The sequence below is a fragment of the Primulina tabacum genome, chromosome 3 (genome assembly GCF_025594145.1).
Source record: "Primulina tabacum isolate GXHZ01 chromosome 3, ASM2559414v2, whole genome shotgun sequence".
NCBI classification, from domain to species: domain Eukaryota; kingdom Viridiplantae; phylum Streptophyta; class Magnoliopsida; order Lamiales; family Gesneriaceae; genus Primulina; species Primulina tabacum.
Window position 1 is genome coordinate 19,066,207 of NC_134552.1, and position 20,908 is coordinate 19,087,114.

Below are 20,908 nucleotides of genomic sequence, written 5' to 3' on the forward strand. Positions count from 1 at the left end.
GAAAAGTCTCAGACATTTCCACTTCAAGTGTCTTTAGTCAAGCCGCTATGTCCCGCATCTTCATGATGTGCTCTCGCACACCTCTCACACTGGTGAACCTAAATGAAGAGAATTCCATAATTAGGGTGCTTGCAAGTGCCTTATCTGAAGACTGAAACTGTTCATCAATAGCCTTCAGTAATTCTTTGACATTATTATGCTGGTCGACAGAACCACGAATACCAGCAGAGATTTTGGTCTTTATGAACATTACGCATAGTCGATTAGATCGCTCCCATTTTTCATAAAGATCAACATCATCTGGAATGCTGTTTTCAGTAATAACAGATGATTCGTCTTCCCGTATAGCATAATCAATATCCATCCACCCCAATTGAAGAATAATTCTTTCCTTTCCATATTTTATAGTTGTCGCCCTTTAGTTCGGGAATGTCACATTTCATATCAGAAAAACTCGCAGGTTGCATAACTGCACAAAATATCATATGCTTAAAATTTTGAGACAATATCATGTTTTACCAATGTAATTCATGTTTTAAAAATCTAGTGACATAAAATTTGCCTGTGGGCTAAAATTTTAATTCAATAAAATTTTTCTGTATCTTTATGATAAAACTATCAAAATATATTTTCTTTAACTCCTGTGGGTAAATTAAGAAAAATATAATTTGATATTTTAACCTAATTAGTTATATAAATATAATAAAATTCCATGTGGGGATAAAATTTATTATGTTTATATAATTAATTATAATTGATGTCCATTATGTGATCCAAATCACTTAATGCATAATTTTTCATAATTAAGGATGTTATGGCTATTCCTCAATTAATTAAAATTATACGGTTCACCGGACAAAATTTTGGTTTTACTTTAATACTTTATATAATATTTATTTAGTAACATAATCAACATTTTCCAAGAGTGCCCACAGGAAAGATAGGTAGTGCTAAGGCCCTTTAAATACCTAACTCCTAGACAGAGCAACATTCCTCAAGGAGATCAGTGGCTAGTCAAGACAGTTTAAACCGATCTATGAAGAACTCCCCAGATCATGTTTTCTCATGTCACCTTATAATTATTATTCACTTTAATTATCTACATTTATGTGAATCTTTATAAGCCAAATTTTTTCATTGAATAACTTTATATTCACATTTTTGCTTAATATGAACAAATATGTTCCCCATCAGTTTTTTGTTCAATCAGAGTAGTGATAAAGTGATGATCACATTTACGTGAAAATGTGGGCTCCTCATCAGTTTTTCTCTTTTATCAGAGTAGTGATAAAGTGAGGATTATTTGTTTATTTGTGAACATCTGAAATATTTTATTTTATTATATTACATCTTACTTGATATGTTCATTTCAAATTATAAACAACTTAATATAATTTAATATGAACATAATGTGAATATTGATGTACAAATTATTTTTCAATATTATTTGCATTTTAAATTTCAAGAATAAATGCAAATATAATATTAAAATTGTATGTGCACATCAGACACTTATCCATAATATTTGACATTATATAAAACATGCACAAATAGTTTCTAGACATGCATTAGAAATTACGTCAAACTTGAAATTATTTTAATGTGTACAAATTATTTAACCAAATGTTATATGTATAGTGAATTATACATATAACTTAATAACACATTAATAATACATTAATCATTATTTATTTATTATTTTTATTTTTATTTTAATAATAATAATAATAAAAACTTTATCGACAATTTTTCAATTGTCATATGTTGTGGATCCCGCAACATTAATTGTGGGTCCCATATTAATTATTTATTTTAATTAATAAAAAATAAAAATAAAAACTTGCATAGCATTTCATGTGAATGATACCAAATGATAAATTCTGAAAAACTTTCAACGACAACTTCTATCACATGGGCCATGCTCATTATATTTGATATTAAATTAAGTTATCAGAAGGAATTCAATTCGGAATGCAGTATTACTTCGTCTTCTTCCTCTCAGCAATTTCTCTCATATATCTTTTGTTCATCTCCGAAAATTTCAGAAAACAAAATCTCCAATTTTTTAAGATTTCAAGGAAGAAGTTTAAGGTGTAACCGAGAACCAAATTCTCATGTAAGTTTCTTAATATCATATATAATATCAAAAATTCCATTTTTTACGTAAACTTTATGATATCCAAACTTCAATTTCTTAAAGTTCATGATATCCGATCTTCAGAAAACAAAATATTTCAAGGCAGAGGTATTACGGCTCTGATACCAAATGATAAATTCTTCTTAGAAAATCATATTTTTACGTATATATGAACATGATAAAACTATATGCGGAAATAAATCGGGTTACCTCCGGCCATTAAAAAATTTTTATTTCTCTGCTTTTCTTCTCGGTTGATGTCTTCTAAACAATCCGCCCTCTCGATAGATGGTGTATAATTTTCTTATGAGGTGTGTGCTTAGGGACCTCAATCGTCTCTATTTCTCATATCATCGATGAGTGTATCGGGAACCAAGATTCAGAAGAAGAAACGTGTACGCATCTCAATTTTCTAAAGTTGAGGTTGTATACGCAAGTTTTGTCAAAATATGTAGTCAATGGCCGTCGTCATTTCCTACACGTCTGTTCTTCTTCTGATATGTGTCACATTTTCTTATACTTCTTGTTTTACCTTATTGGTGCTAGGATCTCCTTGTCGATTTTTCTCCTGATTCCTGGACTAATATTTGTATTGCTTAATTTTGCTAATGGCCCAGTCATCTTTTGTTTGCATCAGTCTAGCAATTGTTACTTGATAAGAAAAACATGAATGCTAAATGAGGGTGAAATTGATATTTTCATGTATTTATACTCTGCAGTTTAAGGATGTATAATTCTTTGGTGGAAAGATGTTTCACTGATTGTTTGACACTTTTCGCCGCAAATCTCTTGACAAGGAAGAAGAGACATGTGTTCGTAGATGTGCTGAGAAGTTCCTGAAGCACTCGATGCGGGTTGGCATGAGATTTCCAGAGCTTAACCAAGGTGCTGCAACCCAAGATTAACATGTTCTTTTAACATGTTTTAGATTTGGTGATGCAACATTATTTGGTCACCTATAGATTTTGGTCTTAGGCCTCAAGATTTTGTCAGAGTTTGTTCAGAGACGAAAGGAAGGTCCATATAGTTGTCTTGTTTTTTATCTTTCTATGCTGCTCAGAAGCACTACTAAGCAGAAACTTACGTATTTATCTAGACAAAATAAATTTATAAGGATGATTTCTGTTCTTTCTTTTTTTTCTTTTTTTATTAGAAACGAAATTTTATTATAATATGAAAAAAAAGTACAAGTAAACGGATAAGAAATCCGCAAACAAACCGCAGAGAATGAAAACTACTACATTTCGTCAACAACATAGAAATTTCCAATCCTTCACTACGTCTGTGACAAGTAGATGGTTAAGCTCTGACAAATTTGTCGTCCAAGTTTCAACTAGCGACTCTGAATTTGATCTTCTATCAAACCTCATCTCTAGACTATGTTATGTCGGTGAAAATTCTTTTATTTCGCTCAAACCAAATTGACTAAAATAGACAATAAACTATCATATGTCAAAAACACCTAGTTCTCCTCTCGATAAGTAAACATAGCTCCAAAAGAAATATGTCATGGGTCTTTCTTGGAAAAATCCATTCGAAATCCAATTCCTGCAATACTTTGCTCAAAATTCCGTTCGTGAACGAACAATGCAAAAGTAAATGATCTTGATCCTCCTCTTTGTTCCGGCATATGATACATCAGTTCGGACTTAAAGCACGGTTAGGCCATCGATTTTGCAACGAATCACAAGTCGGCAATTTTCCCTAAGCCACGGTACCTTAAATTACATTTATTTTAATTCGTTTGAGCATTGACTAAAGTTAAGAAAGTATAAATTATTGTACTGCATTTTAACTTTGCAAAAGTGTGTTAGTCTGTAAAGCGTGTAATGAATGAAATTTAACGGGAAAGATATCAAGTAATTTCTTCTTAGTTAGTTGGATTGCCATTTCAGTTGCAATATATTTCTATAATTGTTTTCACTGTTTCCTTGAATGAATGTGTTATATAGGTATATGAAACTCGAGATTCATAGGGACAGTTCTTTATCCATCACGGAATTGAAGAACCCTGAAAATTGGACGAGGGGAGTTATGAAAGCTCCAATGGTTGAGATATGGAGTTTGTGCATTGACTAGCACTTGTTGGATCCTTGAGGTCTCATCCATGGTCTGGACTAGAGATGGCGAACAGTCGATTTAGTATATTTTGAGAGTGAAAATTAGATATGAGAATTGTATAATTGTAGCATACACACAGATCTAAATTTCAGACCTATATTATCTATCTACAAATTACACCTACAAAAAAAATGACTAAACAACGAGGCCAACCAATATTATGATACATGAGTAAATGAGGAAACATTTTTAGCATGACTAAGTTAAAAGCTGTAGTACTAAGACAAAATGTTCAAGAGAATTTCCTGCCACCATTCTAAATGATCATCATAACATCCTATCGTACCAGCATTGTGACAACAGGCCTATTTGATAGATTATCAAAAATCCAATTTAACCAACAAGATCTCAGGCAGCCATTCTATTTAGAAACTTTCATCTTTGATATTTCTTCAAGCAAATGATTGGATTCAGCGACATGATCTATGGGTGCAACGGCTTTAATGGTTATCCTCTGCCTCTTCTTGTTATTGTACTCATGCGGTGTGACACTGACTCGGAAAAGGTGAGGAACCCATGTAGCTTCTTTTAGTTTCATTTGATAAGAACTATCTCCGTCCTGATATTTTATCAAATCAAGAATGGAGATTAGCCAGCAAGATCTGCGTGAATTGCACATTAGAACACAGGGTTGCCTAATGCTAACCTGAGATTTCAATACATTTAGCTCATCTGCTGAGCATCCAATTAATATTTCTGCTTGTTCGTTGAACACAGATAGATAGGCTTCACCACTTGTGTCGGAAACTTTTACTGCCATTATGTATCTGTGACAAGAGGACGGATTTGTTATATGTTGTAAACATTGTTGACTGATAGTTCAAAATAAATGGAATATTGCAATTTAAAACGAACCTTAAACTGGGCTCTTCTTCATTTTTCTGGCAGAATTCGCACCAATAGCCTGAACCAACACCTTCAATAACTTTCTTGTTACATGTCTTGCATGCCCGGTACCACATTGTTTGGTCAGGTTTAATAGAGCTAATGTATGCTTTGATGCAGAAAAATACGGGCTGTGAACAAGGAGCAAACAAATTAATACAAGGATTGCATTGCATACAAAAGTATGTAGCATTCCTTATATAACTATATTTCACAATGTAGGTGAATCATGAATTCACCATGCAGAATTAAATACATTCAATTTTCATTATTTGCGTCAAAATTTGTTTAACTCAGAACATACAATAAATTGAATTATACGATCAAACATTACCTTATCCTCACCCAACAAAGGGTTATTAGTAATATGAGCTAAGGAGACTCGGTCTGAGTACATAGAACGCACACCACCTTTTGTGGAAGGGCTTAAACCAGAACCTACAGAGGCCATAGAAGTTTCTTCACCTTCAGATTCAAACCTGGAGAACATTACAACAAGAAGAATATATTCAGAATGCGTATAAACAAAGAGAGCTGAAGGCTGAAAATTTTGCATTTCAAGAACATTTATTTACCAAGATCTCAACTTTTTTGCTCCCGGTGTTGTTGGATTGACTTCTAAAATGCTTTTGCTCAGTGTTGACAACGATACCCCTGAATTAATATATAAAAACGTTGTTTAGCTGACATTATATGTATTCAATTCACACGTGTAAAAACAGTATCATAATTACCCTGGAAGTCTCCAACTTTCAGAGATTTTATGGCAACAATAGGAGATTTATCTGCCATATCCAATAGTTCTTGTCCTACATTTGTGGCAAGATCATTCCATAGAGACACCACTACAGTCTTTTTCCTGCAAATATCATTTAAAATTCATCGGTTTTCAACTGCAATTCAACTATACTAAAAATCAATATGACAAAAACAATGTGGACATACGTCTCATCAGCTATTGTTATATCACGCTTTGGGATTAACTCATTGTTATTTTTCCTTCGGATACTCATTGTAGGAGATACATTTTGTACAACACCAATTACATCTGTGAAAATAAGTCGATTACAAGTTATTTTCTAAATAAAGGGAAAGCCATCGAGTTATTGCATAGAGAGCACTTACCCACAAGTTCTCTTCCATGGACATATGGGCCTAGTTCATCAATAGGGACAAAATTGTATTTTGTTTCAGTAATAAAAGCTGCCTCATTGAAGACTTCGTCGACTTCAAAATTTTCATTCAAGATCATTTCATAATCATTTTGTACAGTTTTGAATTGCTTGTTGGCAACTTTCAATGTGCCCTTCGATACAAAATAGACCTTCCCCATCTGAAACTTATCATAGAACTTCCGGGCTGCCTCATTGAACATTGTTGCTTGTATTTGTGTTCCCTAAACCATATCAAAGCAATTCAACATCCCCATCAGCATGAATCAGATAATAAAGAGCAATATTTGACACATTTAAAAACATAAACCGTCCACTCACATCTTCATCTGTCAACTCTACATTAAACAGACAACCTTCTCCTCTGGCATTCTTGTAAGAACGCATGTTTCCTTTGCTGGTGACACGGACTTTTATTGTCCAATTACCCTGGTATGGATTCAAGGACACAAGCGGATGAATTCTCCGTGTCATGACATTATCGGAGCAGGTGCCATACTGCCATCAATCACATATAAGAACATTAAAACACTTGAAACCCATAACCAAAAAATTCATTAGTCGCAATATTTATGCATTCTATTGTTGCAAATTAAGATACCGCCTACTAACTTTCCATTCTGTTCTTGAACTATTTGAGGAGCTGATTTAGACACAATTTCTCGCTTAGGCTTCAATACAATGTCCGTACCCTCACTCTTTACCTCATTCTTGTCAAGAATCTCCTGATAAAGCTTCAACACAGTCTCAGTTTCCTCAGTTTTCACATCTGCTTTGTACACTAACTCAAGCGCTAGGGGATACAGACTCACATTTTGATACAATCAAGAACCTAAAATATCACATGCTGTACCATATAAAATGTTAAACTTCATCAAGATAAGTCTAATAAGATTAAGCAAAATAAAAGTATCAGAATAAAATTTACTTTTCTGTCTTTGTTGGGTTTTCCTGCAACAGTGCCTTCACCTTCTTCTTACCATCATTCGCCATAAACCTGAATTATTCAACAAAAACAAGGTTTTAATTCCTCTTTCACACAACCAATTCTTTTCAGATCCCGTCGAATAAAAATACTTATCGCATCAGCAAAAGAGAATCGAACATCAAAATAATTGTACAACACTACAACGAGCTTCATAAATGATTACTTGGCAACCAGCTGAGAAACATTTCATAAAACTCATCGAACCGAAATCAGAAATTTTCATAAACTCGTAACACCACTTTAGTGACAACCGAATTTCTTTACGTCGTTATTACACGGAAAATCGATTAAAAAAGGGGTACATGTATTTCGACCCAGAAGGCTTTAGATCCAGGACGTAGAATCAGGACACGGGTTAGCCAGAATAGTAGATATCGCATCTGGGCTCGCCGCTTTGGCCAGCTTTGTTTCACCTCCTTTTGCTTCTATCTAGAATTACGCACTGGAAGATGCAAAATGAAGAAAAACCCAGATCTGATTTTGTTCGAAATCTGAGAAAAGTGAGAGAAATGAATATGAAGATTAGGAGCGAGTTTTTGGAGAGCTTTTGTTTGAAATTTTGAAATCGGATTTTGGCGCGAGTGGGATCTTTTGTCGGTGGTTTGTCTAAATTTAAAGTGGTATTATGAAACAATTCTCTAACCTAGACAGTCTATTTTCTTCCTCCATTCTTTATTTCTCAAACAAAAAAATTAAAAAATTAATTAATTTCTTTTTTTATCAAAAAAATATCGTTCTAATTTTGATTCGAATTATATCATAGTTGGTATTAAATTAGTTATATTACCATGTCTTTATATTTTATTGTCTAAAACTTTACAAAAAACCGCTCAAATCAACTTATCCGAACTACATCACACTACCTTCTTTAATTTTTTTTAATTAAAACCCCGATTGAAAAAAAAAAACAATCAAATCACACCATATATGTTGTGGCAATTTGAATGAAAAATCGCACTGACCATACCGCATAATACTTTACTGAAAGTGTTGTAACTAATAAATTTACATAAATATTCAGAAATAGATATATCAGAATTTGGTGTTGTGCTAAGATGTTGTCAACACCAGTACACAACACTGCAGCGAAAATTTTTTGTTAATTAAACAGGTATAATTGCAATAAATAAACAGAGATCAAAATCTAAATCATGCACAAGTGTGAATACTTGTGCGATGCCTCATGACAAGAAAATTCACTAGATAATTATGTAAAATGTTCTAACAAATCAATACTAGTGAAAACAACGGAACTAAATTCCTTTATACTCAAAGGAATTGATATGAATCAAAATCTCAAATCAAATACTAGATGCATAACAAAAAAAGTATTGCTTAAAAACTAAACGAAATCACTATTCGATCAACACTCTGCGTCACTGTTATTCTTGATTGTTGGCAACACAAATCAGCAACACTGTTGTAACGTGAGTCAATCGCTCATAAACGACTTTACGCCGAAATCTTCAACTCCGAAAAAGTCCTGCTGCAACGCTCTTATTCCTCGTTGTGAAAAGTCACGCCATTCTTCTCTCCATATACCCTTTTTATAGATCTCTTTTCTCTATATCATTTCATAGATGCTCAAGATCCTATAAACAAGGAAAATAAAGAGTTTATTAGGAATTGAACTTTATATTAGGCTAAGCTGTTATATCTTAGAGATAGGTCCTAAATTTGAATACATGGAATAAATCTTATCATATAATCACTTTAAATTAGTCTAGAAATGCAAACTTATAATATTTCATTTAAATTAATATAGATTAAATAGGAATAAAATATTCCTTTCAATCTCCTCCTTTTTGCATTTCTGGACAAAACTTCCAAAAATAATCTCCCCGAGTTTTAACGTATAGCTCCCCCTGAGTTATAAAGTTGCATCTCCCCCAGAATTAAACAAGTTAGTTTATTGATGTTGTTGACAGTATTGTCAACACGATCTCACAACACCATAATCAGTTGGAGTTAAGAAAAGTATGAATGCATTACTCATCATTAAACAACATGCATAAGAGAGCAAGAACTAAACCACAAGGAATTAAACAACTAGAACATTAAGAGAGAAAACACGAGAGAGAGATAGAAAAAAAAAGAGCTCAGTCCATAGCAGGGTCATCCCCGGTATCAGCAGTATCTCCATCCCCAGTATCAACATTATCTCCATCTCCCATTTTTGGCGCACGATCTCCCCTTTTTTGACCAGAATGAATGTCACGCCCCGGGACGGGGTTAGTTGACATCGGCGTTGCTCTCAAATTTACATTCGAAAACAACAAGCCTCAGAAGTACAAAATTCAGAAACCAGTCTTTTATTCATAATAATCATTGTCTGATACAAATGTCTTACAGCGGAAATGTAAAACCGAACATAATATTGTCTTAACAGATGCAGCGAAATCTAATTACAAATCAGAACTAAGAAAATCGATCTTCATCACCAGCCCCAAAACTGAAGTTGCTCCCCTTCTTCTAACAACTCTTCCTCGTACTTATCTGAGATGGGTTTGGTGGGTGGGTGATATGATTGTCACTCAGTAAGCGGGGGCGGGAATACTCCACTTTTCAAAATCATTTTCATACAGAAACCGTAATACGAATAATATACAGAAATTCTTATTTTCATAACAGAAATCAGTATTCAATATTCAGAAATCAGTAATCAGTATTCAGTAATCAGAAATCAGAAGTTTAACAAGTAAGTACTGAGCACATTTGTGAATTTCATGGCTAAACTGATATTAGTCCACTATATGTTCTCTCCTCTAAGAGGTGAGGCCAGTAATCAATAATCAGTAATCAGTAATGTTCAGAATATATATTCCTACCATTGGTTCACTAGGTTCCAGTGCTTCAAAATCTAGATATCAGAAATCGATCGTACAGAACTTTACTTTAAAACATAAATCATCAAACTGGATTCAAGATATTTATACATAAGCCCACTTACAGTAATTTGCTAAATATTTCGGTTGAAGTCTGGAAATCTGTTGGTTCTTGCTACTGGTTTCTACTGCTCCGAAAAATGCACTCTCTTCGCTCTAATTTGAAGTGATCTCAAGATTTTGGTAACAACCATTTCAGAGATTGAGGGTGCTATTTATAGGCCAAAATCTGACTGTTAGCCTTCCAATTAATGATCATAATCTGCCATTAACAGCCTTTATTCCATGTTAAATGCTTGAGTTACAAGTCCTGAGCAGAACCAGTAGCTATCTGCTGGAATCTCGCTACTGAACTCTTCTGCTGCTGGATTTTGTCTGCTGGAAAATATCATCTTCTGAAATATGAGTTGCTGCTGGAATTGATAGCTTCTATTGAAATCTGCTAGCTGCTGCTACTGCTGGAATATGAGGTTCTCACATCCCTCCCTCGTTATGAGAAGTTTCGTTCTCGAAACTTGGCTATACATGATCTTGAAAGAGATAAGGGTATTGTACTCGCATCTTTTCTTCCAACTCCCAAGTAGCTTCTCTTTCGGTGTGGTTGGACCATTATACTTTGACATATGAAATAGTTCGTCGCCTCAGTACTTGGTCTTTGAAATCCACAATTCGAATCGGAATTTCTTCATACTTCAGCTCTTCATTTAGATTGTTCTCAACCAGAAGTGGTCCAGCTTCCAGAATGTGACTTGGATAAGAAATATATCTCCTCAGCTGCGAGACATGGAATACATTGTGAATTCTTGATATGCCGGGTGAGAGTGCTAATCTATAAGCAAGTGTTCCCACTTTTTCAAGAATTTCAAATGGTCCGACGTATCTGGGATTCAGTTTCCCAGCCTTATTGAATCGGATTACACCCTTCATGGGTGACACTTTCACATATGTCTTTTCTCCAACTTCAAATTCCACGGGTCTTCTTTTCAAGTCAGCCCAGTTTTTCTGTCGATCTTGTGCAGTTTTCAATATCTCCTTCATCACAACTACTTTATCCATTGTTTCTTGGATTAGTTCGGGTCCAACGATGTCTTTTTCCCCTACTTCATCCCAATACAGTGGTGATCGACACTTTCGTCCATACAGAGCTTCGTATGGTGCCATTCCAATATTACTGTGGTAACTATTGTTGTAAGCGAACTCGATTAAAGGCAGATGTTCGCTCCAATTACCACTGAAGTCTAAAGCACATGCTCTCAGCATATCTTCTAGAGTATGAATTGTCCTCTCAGTTTGGCCATCAGTTTGAGGGTGATACGCCGTACTAAGAGTAACTTTTGTCCCCATAGCTTGTTGAAAGCTCTTCCAAAATCGGAATATAAACCTCAGATCTCTGTCTGATAGTATGCTAGCTGGAACTCCATGTAATCGTACGATCTCATTCATGTACAATGTGGCTAGCTTGTCTAAATTATAGTTCATGCGGACATGTAAGAAATGTGCAGATTTTGTGAGTTTATCTACGATTACCCAGATGCCGTCATGACTTTGTCTAGACTTTGGTAACCCGACAACAAAATCCATGGAGATATGTTCCCATTTCCATTCTGGAATTTCTAGAGGTTGCAGAAGTCCTCCAGGTCTTTGGTGCTCTGCCTTGACTTGCTGGCACACGTGACACTTGAAAACAAACATTGCCACGTCTTTCTTCATTCCACTCCACCAAAAACTTTTCTTCAAGTCTCTGTACATCTTGATACTGCCAGGATGGACTGAAAATTTCGATTTATGTGCCTCAGACATTAATTTTTGTCGAAGGTTATCGATGTCTGGTACGCACAATCGTCCTTTCATCCACAAGATTCCTTTGTTATCCGTCTCGAAATCTGGTGCTTTCCCTTATTTAATTTGCTCTTTTAGTTTCACCAAAGCGGAATCTCTATCCTGACTTATCTTGATTGTCTCTCGAAGACATGGTTGTGCTGAAAGTGAGGTCAGGATCGCCTTACTCATATTCTTTCGACTTAAAGCATCTGCTACCTTGTTGGCTTTGCTTGGGTGGTAGCTTATCGTTAAGTCGTAATTATTCATGAGTTCGATCCATCGTCTTTGTCTCATATTTAGTTCCTTTTGAGTGAACAAATATTTGAGACTTTGGTGATCAGTGAAAATCTCACATTTGGCTCCATAAAGATAATGTCTCAAAATTTTTAGTGCGAACACCACTGCGGCTAGTTCGAGATCATGCGTTGGGTAATTCTTTTCATACGGCTTCAACTGTCTTGACGCGTGTGCTATCACCCTTCCCTCTTGCATGAGTACACATCCTAAACCTTCTTTAGATGCATCACTGTAGACGGTGTAGTCCTTACCTTCCATAGGTAATACTAGCATTGGTGTGGATGTAAGCTTCTTCTTCAAAGTCTCGAAGATTTGTTCACATTTTTCACTCCATTGAAACTTAGAGTTCTTCTGTGTGAGCTTGGTAAGGGGTATGGCTATTGAAGAGAATCCTTAAACAAATTTTTTATAATAGCCTGCTAGTCCCAAGAAGCTTCGAATTTCTGTCACATTCTTTGGTCTAGGCCAATATGAGATTGCCTCTACTTTCTTAGGGTCCACAGATACTCCTGCTGCTGATATTATGTGTCCCAAGAATGCGACGCTCTCTAGCCAGAATTCGCATTTCTTGAACTTGGCGTACAATTCCTTTTCTCTCAGCTTCTGGAGGGTGAGACGAAGATGTTCTTTGTGGTCTTCCTCACTTGACGAGTATACCAGAATATCGTCGATGAATACCACCACAAACTTGTCAAGAAATGGTTTGAACACCCTGTTCATGAGATCCATGAATACTGCCGGAGCGTTTGTTAACCCGAACGGCATCACCATGAACTCATAGTGTCCATACCTTGTTCTCAAGGCTGTCTTAGGAATATCGTCTGTCTTGACCTTCAGTTGGTGGTAGCCTGACCTTAAGTCGAGCTTGGAAAAGACTGAAGCTCCTTTGAGTTGGTCAAATAAGTCATCTATCCTTGGAAGCGGATACTTGTTTTTGATTGTGATCTTATTCAGCTCTCTGTAACCAATACACATCCTCATGCTTCCGTCCTTCTTCTTTACAAATAGGACAGGAGCTCCCCACGGAGATGCGCTTGGTCGAATCTGCTTCTTAACCAGCAGTTCTAGAAGTTGCTCTTTGAGTTCTTTCAGCTCTGCCGGAGCCATTCGGTACGGTGCTTTTGAGATTGTGTAGCATTGGGCACTAAATTAATCTCAAATTCCACTTCGCGATCGGGAAGTTCGCAAGGGAGTTCTTCAGGAAAGACATTCGGAAACTCTTGTACTACCAGAATCTCTTCTAGTGTCAGTGTGGTTCCTTCATTTATCTCGCTTAGCATAGCAAGGTAAACTTCTTCTCCACTTTTCATGGCTTTCCAAGTTTGAGAAGTAGAAAGAAGAGTCTTTCGTTCTTTTTTCTTGCCATGAAATAAAAGTTTCTCTTGGTGTGGAGCTTGGATGATTATTGTCTTTCCATGACAGTCTACTAGAGCATGATTCTTAGCTAACCAATCCATTCCAAAATTACGTCGAATTCCACCATGTTTAGTTGGATTAGGTTTGCCTTGAAATTCTGATCTTCTATGAGAACACTAATATCCCGATATAGAGTGCGAGTTTCTAAAATTCGATTTGCAGGAGTTGCTACTCTATATGGTTCTTCTAAGTTATCAGGTTTAGCTCCTAACTTCTTGGCAAATCTCTTAGACATGAATGAATGCGTAGCACCACAATCAAATAACACATAAGCAGTTATATTATTGATTAGAATGGTACCAGCTACGATATCATTCGAGTTGTCAGCCTCTTCTTGAGTGATAGCATAGACTCGAGCATTTGGCTTGTTCTCCTTAGGCTTGTTTGGAGTTGTTTCGCCTGCTGGGCCGTCCCTTGGGTCTGGAAAAGGACATTGAGCAATGCGGTGGCCCATTTTTTCCACAACGGAAACAAGCTCCAGAATTCTTACGGCATTCACCAGTGTGAGTGAATCCACAATTTTGGCACTTGACTCCCTCTTTGCTTGATGGAGAAGAAGTGGTTCCTTTGGATGGATCACTGGTGAATTGGTTTTTTGAAAACCTAGGCGTCTTGAATTGCTGGCCTGGTTGGTACTGGCTTGGTTGGGGACGCTTGTGAAACGTCTGCTATTCGTTTTCTTAAAACGTGCTAGATTTTTTTTTTAAACCTCACTTAGCATCGTCCGAACCAAAAAATATTTTTGACATCATTTTAAAAATAAACATCCAACTGTCATTTAAAAATCCAAAGGAAAATATTTTAAAGCATAAAATCGTCAAACATTTTACCAACCTAAAAACATTATTTGAAAAGTATAGCCCATACTATAACCTCTCAAAAATATCTCATAACATAAATAAAAGACGTAAAAATATCTTTAACATTACTTAAAATCATAAATAATAACTAGTGCGAAAAACTAGCGTCGGTCCTCGGGTTATGTGCACCTTCAGTCAAGTCAAGTCAACCATCAAGACCTCCATAAACATATTCATAATCACCTGCATCAATCACACCTAGTGAGTCTAAAGACTCAACACGTCATATTCTTGATATCGAGTAATACGTAATACAGTTAACATATAACAGTGAAAAATACTTGTACTTAAAATATCATTTTCATGAAGATGCATAAACTTAAACATAAACATTTTCGTAAACATTTTCATGATGCATAAAAACATTTTCATAAAAACATAAACATACTCATATTCATATTCGTATTCATATTCACATGCATATCCATATTCGTATCCATATTCATATTCGTATTCATGTTCATGTTCGTGTTTGTTGAATTCAGATCGTGATTGTGACTCGTATTCTTAAACGTTTTGGGCGATGGATCCATCTAAAAAACCACAGTACTGGGCGGCTGGGGACACCAGCAACACTCTCACCGGTCAACTGGGCCCTGGCCAACGTATTAACATATTCGTATTCGTATTCGTATCCAAGGAAACACGATCGTCGGGCTCCCACTGGGATCATAACCCTCACGATATTTCCAACATATTCAGTAGTCACAATCCCTTCACATCCTTCAACATGTCGTATTTTCATCACTTATAAAAATATGCATATAATATCATTTTTATTTTGAAACCAAGCATGCAACATATCTTTTAAATGACCAATTTAACCCTTAAAATAATAGACATTTAAAAATCATAATTTAACATATTAAAATCATAAATATCCATAAACATTTTAAAATTGACATATTAACATATAAACATCCATAATCATTTAAAATAATCATATTAGCAATAAAACAGCATTCAGGACACTGCCATGACGTTTACTAATTTCTAGGTGTAAAAAGACCGTTTTACCCCTGGACGTATAATTTCACGTTTTGACATTATTCTTAATTTCATTGACTCTAACATGTCCCAAATAATTATTTAAGTTCACATGAATTTTCTCATATTTTTATTTAGCTTAATTCGACGACTTTTAAATTAATTTTTAAATATAACGTATTAATGCGTTTTAATCCCGAATTAAACCAAACCTTAATATAAAATTCCCAAATTAAAAACTTAGACTTTTAATAATTATTTAAGCTTAAACTTAATTTTTCATAATTTTATAAAGCATAAAACTAGGCTTTTCAATTAACTCGTTAATTAGCGTTTCGTGTGGAGATTAAATCCCGAATAAATCCAAAATTCGTTATTTTGATCCCAAATTTTAAACATAGCATTTTAAGATTTACTCTACCATTCAAAGTCATGAGCCACCCCCGTGGACCCATGGATCTATTTTTAGCCTTTTAATTTTCGTTTTCGACACCCTTACCGAACGGACCGAGCCATCTACTAATTTACTCGAGCCGCGCCCGAGCCACCTTGAGCCAACACCTAGCCAACCCATCTAGGGACCCTACTGTGCAAGACCAGCCCAAAAACCCGGCCCTGGACAGCTCAAAAACTTGCTGAACAGCAGGCCCCTTTTGCATGTGTGTGTGCGTGAAGGGTGTTCTAGCTTGTGTTAAGTGTCCTAGCTGCCTTAGGGCTTTACCAGCTCTTAACCACCGAGCACCCATGACCCTTACTGCCCCTAGACCAGTCCCAGAACCGAGCCACTCCCAGCAAAGTCCCTGAACTCAGCAGCAAGGCGCTGTACCTATACAGCACCTGCGCGACCCTTATGAGCGCAAGAGTTCTACTTTGCGTAGGACTCCTTGCAGCAGCCACCATCGAGCCCTAACCTCCCTGACCCACCTTGGACCACCCTGAGCCCTCGTCTGGACCACCTTAGCCATCGCCTGAACCACCCTAGCCAAGCCCCTAACCCTTCGAAAATTGCAGCACTACCTGCGCCTCTCATGATGCTCTTGGGTGGGAGTCCTAGCAAGCTAGGACTCCTCCCTAGCCTCTGGTTTCGAGTCCTAGCGTAGCTAGGACTCTCTCCTTGACTCAACCACGTCCCTAGCTAGTCCTTGTCCCAAGCCGAACCCAAGACAAGCCCTCATGCCCAAAATCGAACTCCTCCAACCACCATGACAGCAACTTGGTCCCAGCTTTTATTCCTTATCATGTGCAGTGTTTTGTGTGTGTCTAGACCCTTTAAAACGTGTAAAATCATGCTCCTTTTTAATCCTATACATGGCAGCCCCTTCATGCACACTTGTATCATGATTTTGGATCAAAACAACATGCTTTAAAATTCATGTTTACATAAAAACAAAAATACATCCAAGTGCAACTTATTTTCATGCAATCAAATTTTAAATAAATACTATGGTGTGAATGATGAGTAAAGGGAGAATATGGCGTGTCTTTGCATATTAAACACACGATTTTACGTTGACAAATCGAAGAACGACGACGAGGAACGACGGCTTGAAAAACTTTAGCAAACTTGATGCTCTTCCCTTTGAAATTTCGAAACCTTGCTATCAAATTGGGAGGTGTTGTGCCGTGTGAAAATTGTAAGGGAGAGTTTGATAGAATTGAGGAGGTGGGGCGTGGGATGATAATGAATTAGGGTGGGGTTTTGTACATATTTTATAGTTAATAAATCATTAATTAGATAAGGCCCATTAGGAAGTTAATTAGGCCTATTAGGAGGTTAATTAAAATATTAAAAATAGCTTTCTTAAAATAAGTTTGTGAATTAAATAGCCGGGTTGCCAAAAAGCTCGTATTTTAGTTGAAAAACCAACACCGATAAAATTTACGCCCCGGCGTATAAAATCACCTAAAAACCCCATATTTTCAAAAATAATAAAAAGCATCTCCCAAATTTTAAATAATTAAAAACAACTATTTAATAAAAATCATTTTCTATTTTTCAGCCATCGGTCTCCGTTCCTCGATCGCAACTCGAATAACCTTTAAAAATACATTTAATGCAACCATGTAGAAAATACATTTTAAACATGCAAATGTGTACAACATAATTAATTTATGCAATTAAAATATTCAATTAAAATACAAAAGAATTTAATAATTCGTTCATGTGGTTCGCGTGGACCTTCAAATTTTCGGGGCGTTACAGCTTGAGTTTGTTCTCACCTTCACGCCTCTTAATGTCATTCTCAGCCATGATGGCGGCTATCATCAATTCATCAAAACTATTGGGCTTGATAACGGCAAGGGCAGATTGAATACGGCTGTTCAATCCCTTCTTGAAGCGATGCATCTTCAAGGCCCTCGTCTCCCATGATGGTTGGGGAGTAAGTTCCCAATGAGTGGAACTTGGATGAATATTCCACCACTGTCATGTTTGGTTCCTGAACCAAGCTTTCAAATTCTGACAGTTTCTGCACTCGAACTGCTGTCGGGAAGTACTGCTTCAGAAATGCCTCTCGGAACCTTTGCCAAGTGATAGGTCCCGCCCTTACCATAGCTGGTGAGACTCCTTCCCATCATTTGTCTGCTTTATCCACAAGAAAAGGTGTAATCACATCTACCTTGACCCCTTGTGGAACCTCAAGTAATCGAAGATGGTTCTCCACCTCCTTCATCCAATTCTATCCGACCTCAGGATCGGAGCTTCCATCGAAGTTAGGGACTCTTGCTCTTCGGAAAGCCTCATAGTGTTGCTTAGTCCTATTCTGAGCTGGAGGTGGTGGTGGTGGATGATTAGCATTAGGGTTCACTAACCCTTGTAGCGTGGTTGCCACAATCGTGGCTATAGCCATCAAGTCCACATGACTGAGGCCAACTGCTGGTGGTGGTTGTGGTTGTTGTTGCTGTGCATCCTCATCATTGCGGTTGTTGTTGCGGTGGCCGTATTGAGGATTGCGATTGTTTCTAACTGGTCGTCCGTCCATTTCCTACAATTATGAAAGTTCTAAGGTTGATGGCAGAATAGAGACTGAACAAAGGAATCACAATGATCGAGTAATTGCTCCAAAAATTAAATATGAAACCAATGGGTAGAAATAGATTTTTTTATTGATTCCTCAAGAAAGTGCAATTACAACGAAACATCGAAATTGAAAACAAAAATGCAATTGGAACAAGTGATATTACAAAGAAAACCACAACTAATGTTCTAATCTATCACTTCTCCTAATCCCAAATCCATAGGATCCTCCACGACTTCTTCATCTTCTTCGGGATCCTCCTCAGCTATCACTGTTTCAAGATGTTCAATATGACCATGCAGAACTGCATTCTGGTCGCTAAGAACTTTCGACAGTGTCCTGCAGCTCTTGAATCTGAGCATCAGTATGTTCTCTATACTGATTATGCTGGTGTACGAGTTGGTGATTTTGATCCTTAAGTATTTGGATCTTCTCAACTAATGTATCACGTAACTCGATGAACTCTGCAACAGTCTCTTGGGAAGTTTCGAACTCTTCTCGGGTTCTCCTATTCTTCTCTTCTGCCTCATGCAGATAATGAGCATAACGTTGAACATCACCTCTTAAGTGTTCTGCTCGACGCTCTAATTCATCTTTGTCCAGCTCTAGGCAGTAGTTATGTTCTTTTAGTTTCTCTAGCTTCCTCTCTAAACTCTTAATGTAGGTACTCTGGTCAGCCATATCCTACATCCAAAACATGAGAGAGAATGTTCAGAAATGATCTCAAAAATGCAGGTCAAGTTATAGACGAATACTGGAATGAACAAAATCAGTACTGTCTATACATTTAATAGAAGAAATAGCTCAAAATTTTTCGATCTCAAAATTCCGTGAAAAGTTAACTAAAAATCATTCGCATCAAGAACATCAATGGTACCAAGTTTGATGTAAAAATACTAAGCCGTTTGGAAATGAAAATTCCTCAAAGTTTCGAAAAATTGGAAAATTTAACGGAAATGATGATATCACTATTTTAAAGAAGGATTTTGGGGTTCGTCGGCGATGGTAGAATAGGTTAGGTTCTCCTCGTCGAGAGCTTTCCAACGCATACTTTTAATAGTAAAAATTCCTCCTGATCAAAAGTTATGCCGTTTGAAGTTTGCGCGAAAAACACCTCAACTTCCATGCCATTTGCAAGGTCTACTGCATGCGCCTGCTGGAATTCCCTATCTACTGCAACTCTGATGCTACTGCAATCAGTCTGCTGCTTTTCCAGCACTGTCTGCTGCTTTCAAGCATTGTTAGAACCAGTCTGCTGCATTTCGAGTCTACTGACCCAGTCTTCTGCATTCAGATCTACTGGTTCCCATCTACTGGTTCTGGTTTCGGGCTACTGGTTTTGGGTCTACTGATTTTTTTTTTATACATGCTGCTGAAACACTCAGAGCTCTACTGTATTCTGATTTGTTTCCCTACTGATTTTCCTAACTGTACATAGTCAGTCTATCATTTCAGTAGTCTATTACAGTAACTTATTTTCAGTAGTCTATTACAGTAGTTTTCAGAACTTATTTTCAGAAGTCTATTAGAACTTATTATTTCTAGTTCCTCCTCCCCAGATTATGAAACCTGGTTTGCTCTGATACCACTTCAATGTCACGTCCCGGGACGGGGTAAGTTGACACAGGCGTTGCTCTCAAATTTACATTCGAAAACAACAATCCTCAGAAGTACAAAATTCAGAAATCAGTCTTTTATTCATAATAATCATTGTCTGATACAAATGTCTTAAAGCGGAAATGTAAAATCGAACATAATATTGTCTTAACAGATGCAGCGGAATCTAATTACAAATCAGAACTAAGAACAGCGATCTTCATCACCAGCCCCAAAACTGAAGTTGCTCCCCTTCTTCTAACAACTCTTCCTCGTACTTATCTGAGATGAGTTTGGTGGGTAAGTGATATGATTGTCACTCAGTAAGCGGGGGCGGGAATAACTCCCAGTTTTCGAAATCGTTTTCATACAGAAACCGTAATACAAATAATATATATAAATTTTTATTTTCATAACAGAAATCAGTATTCAGTATTCAGTAATCAGAAATCAAAAGTTTAACAAGTAAGCACTGAGCACGTTTGTGAATTTCATGGCTAAACTGATATCAGTCCCCTATATGTTCTCTCCTCTAAGAGGTGAGGCCAGTAATCAATAATCAGTAATCAGTAATCAGTAATGTTCATAATATATATTCCTACCATTGGTTCACTAGGTTCTAGTGCTTCAAAATTCAGATATCAGAAATCGATCGTACAGAACTTTGCTTTAAAACATAATCATCAAACTGGATTCAATATATTTATACATAAGCCCACTTACAGT

At 36.5% G+C, this 20,908-nt stretch overlaps 1 pseudogene; it reads right to left on the reverse strand.

The window, feature by feature from the left end:
* Positions 1-4,401: 4,401 nt before the first annotated feature.
* LOC142538555 (replication protein A 70 kDa DNA-binding subunit B-like) lies at positions 4,402-19,267 on the reverse strand (annotated as a pseudogene).
* Positions 19,268-20,908: the final 1,641 nt, after the last annotated feature.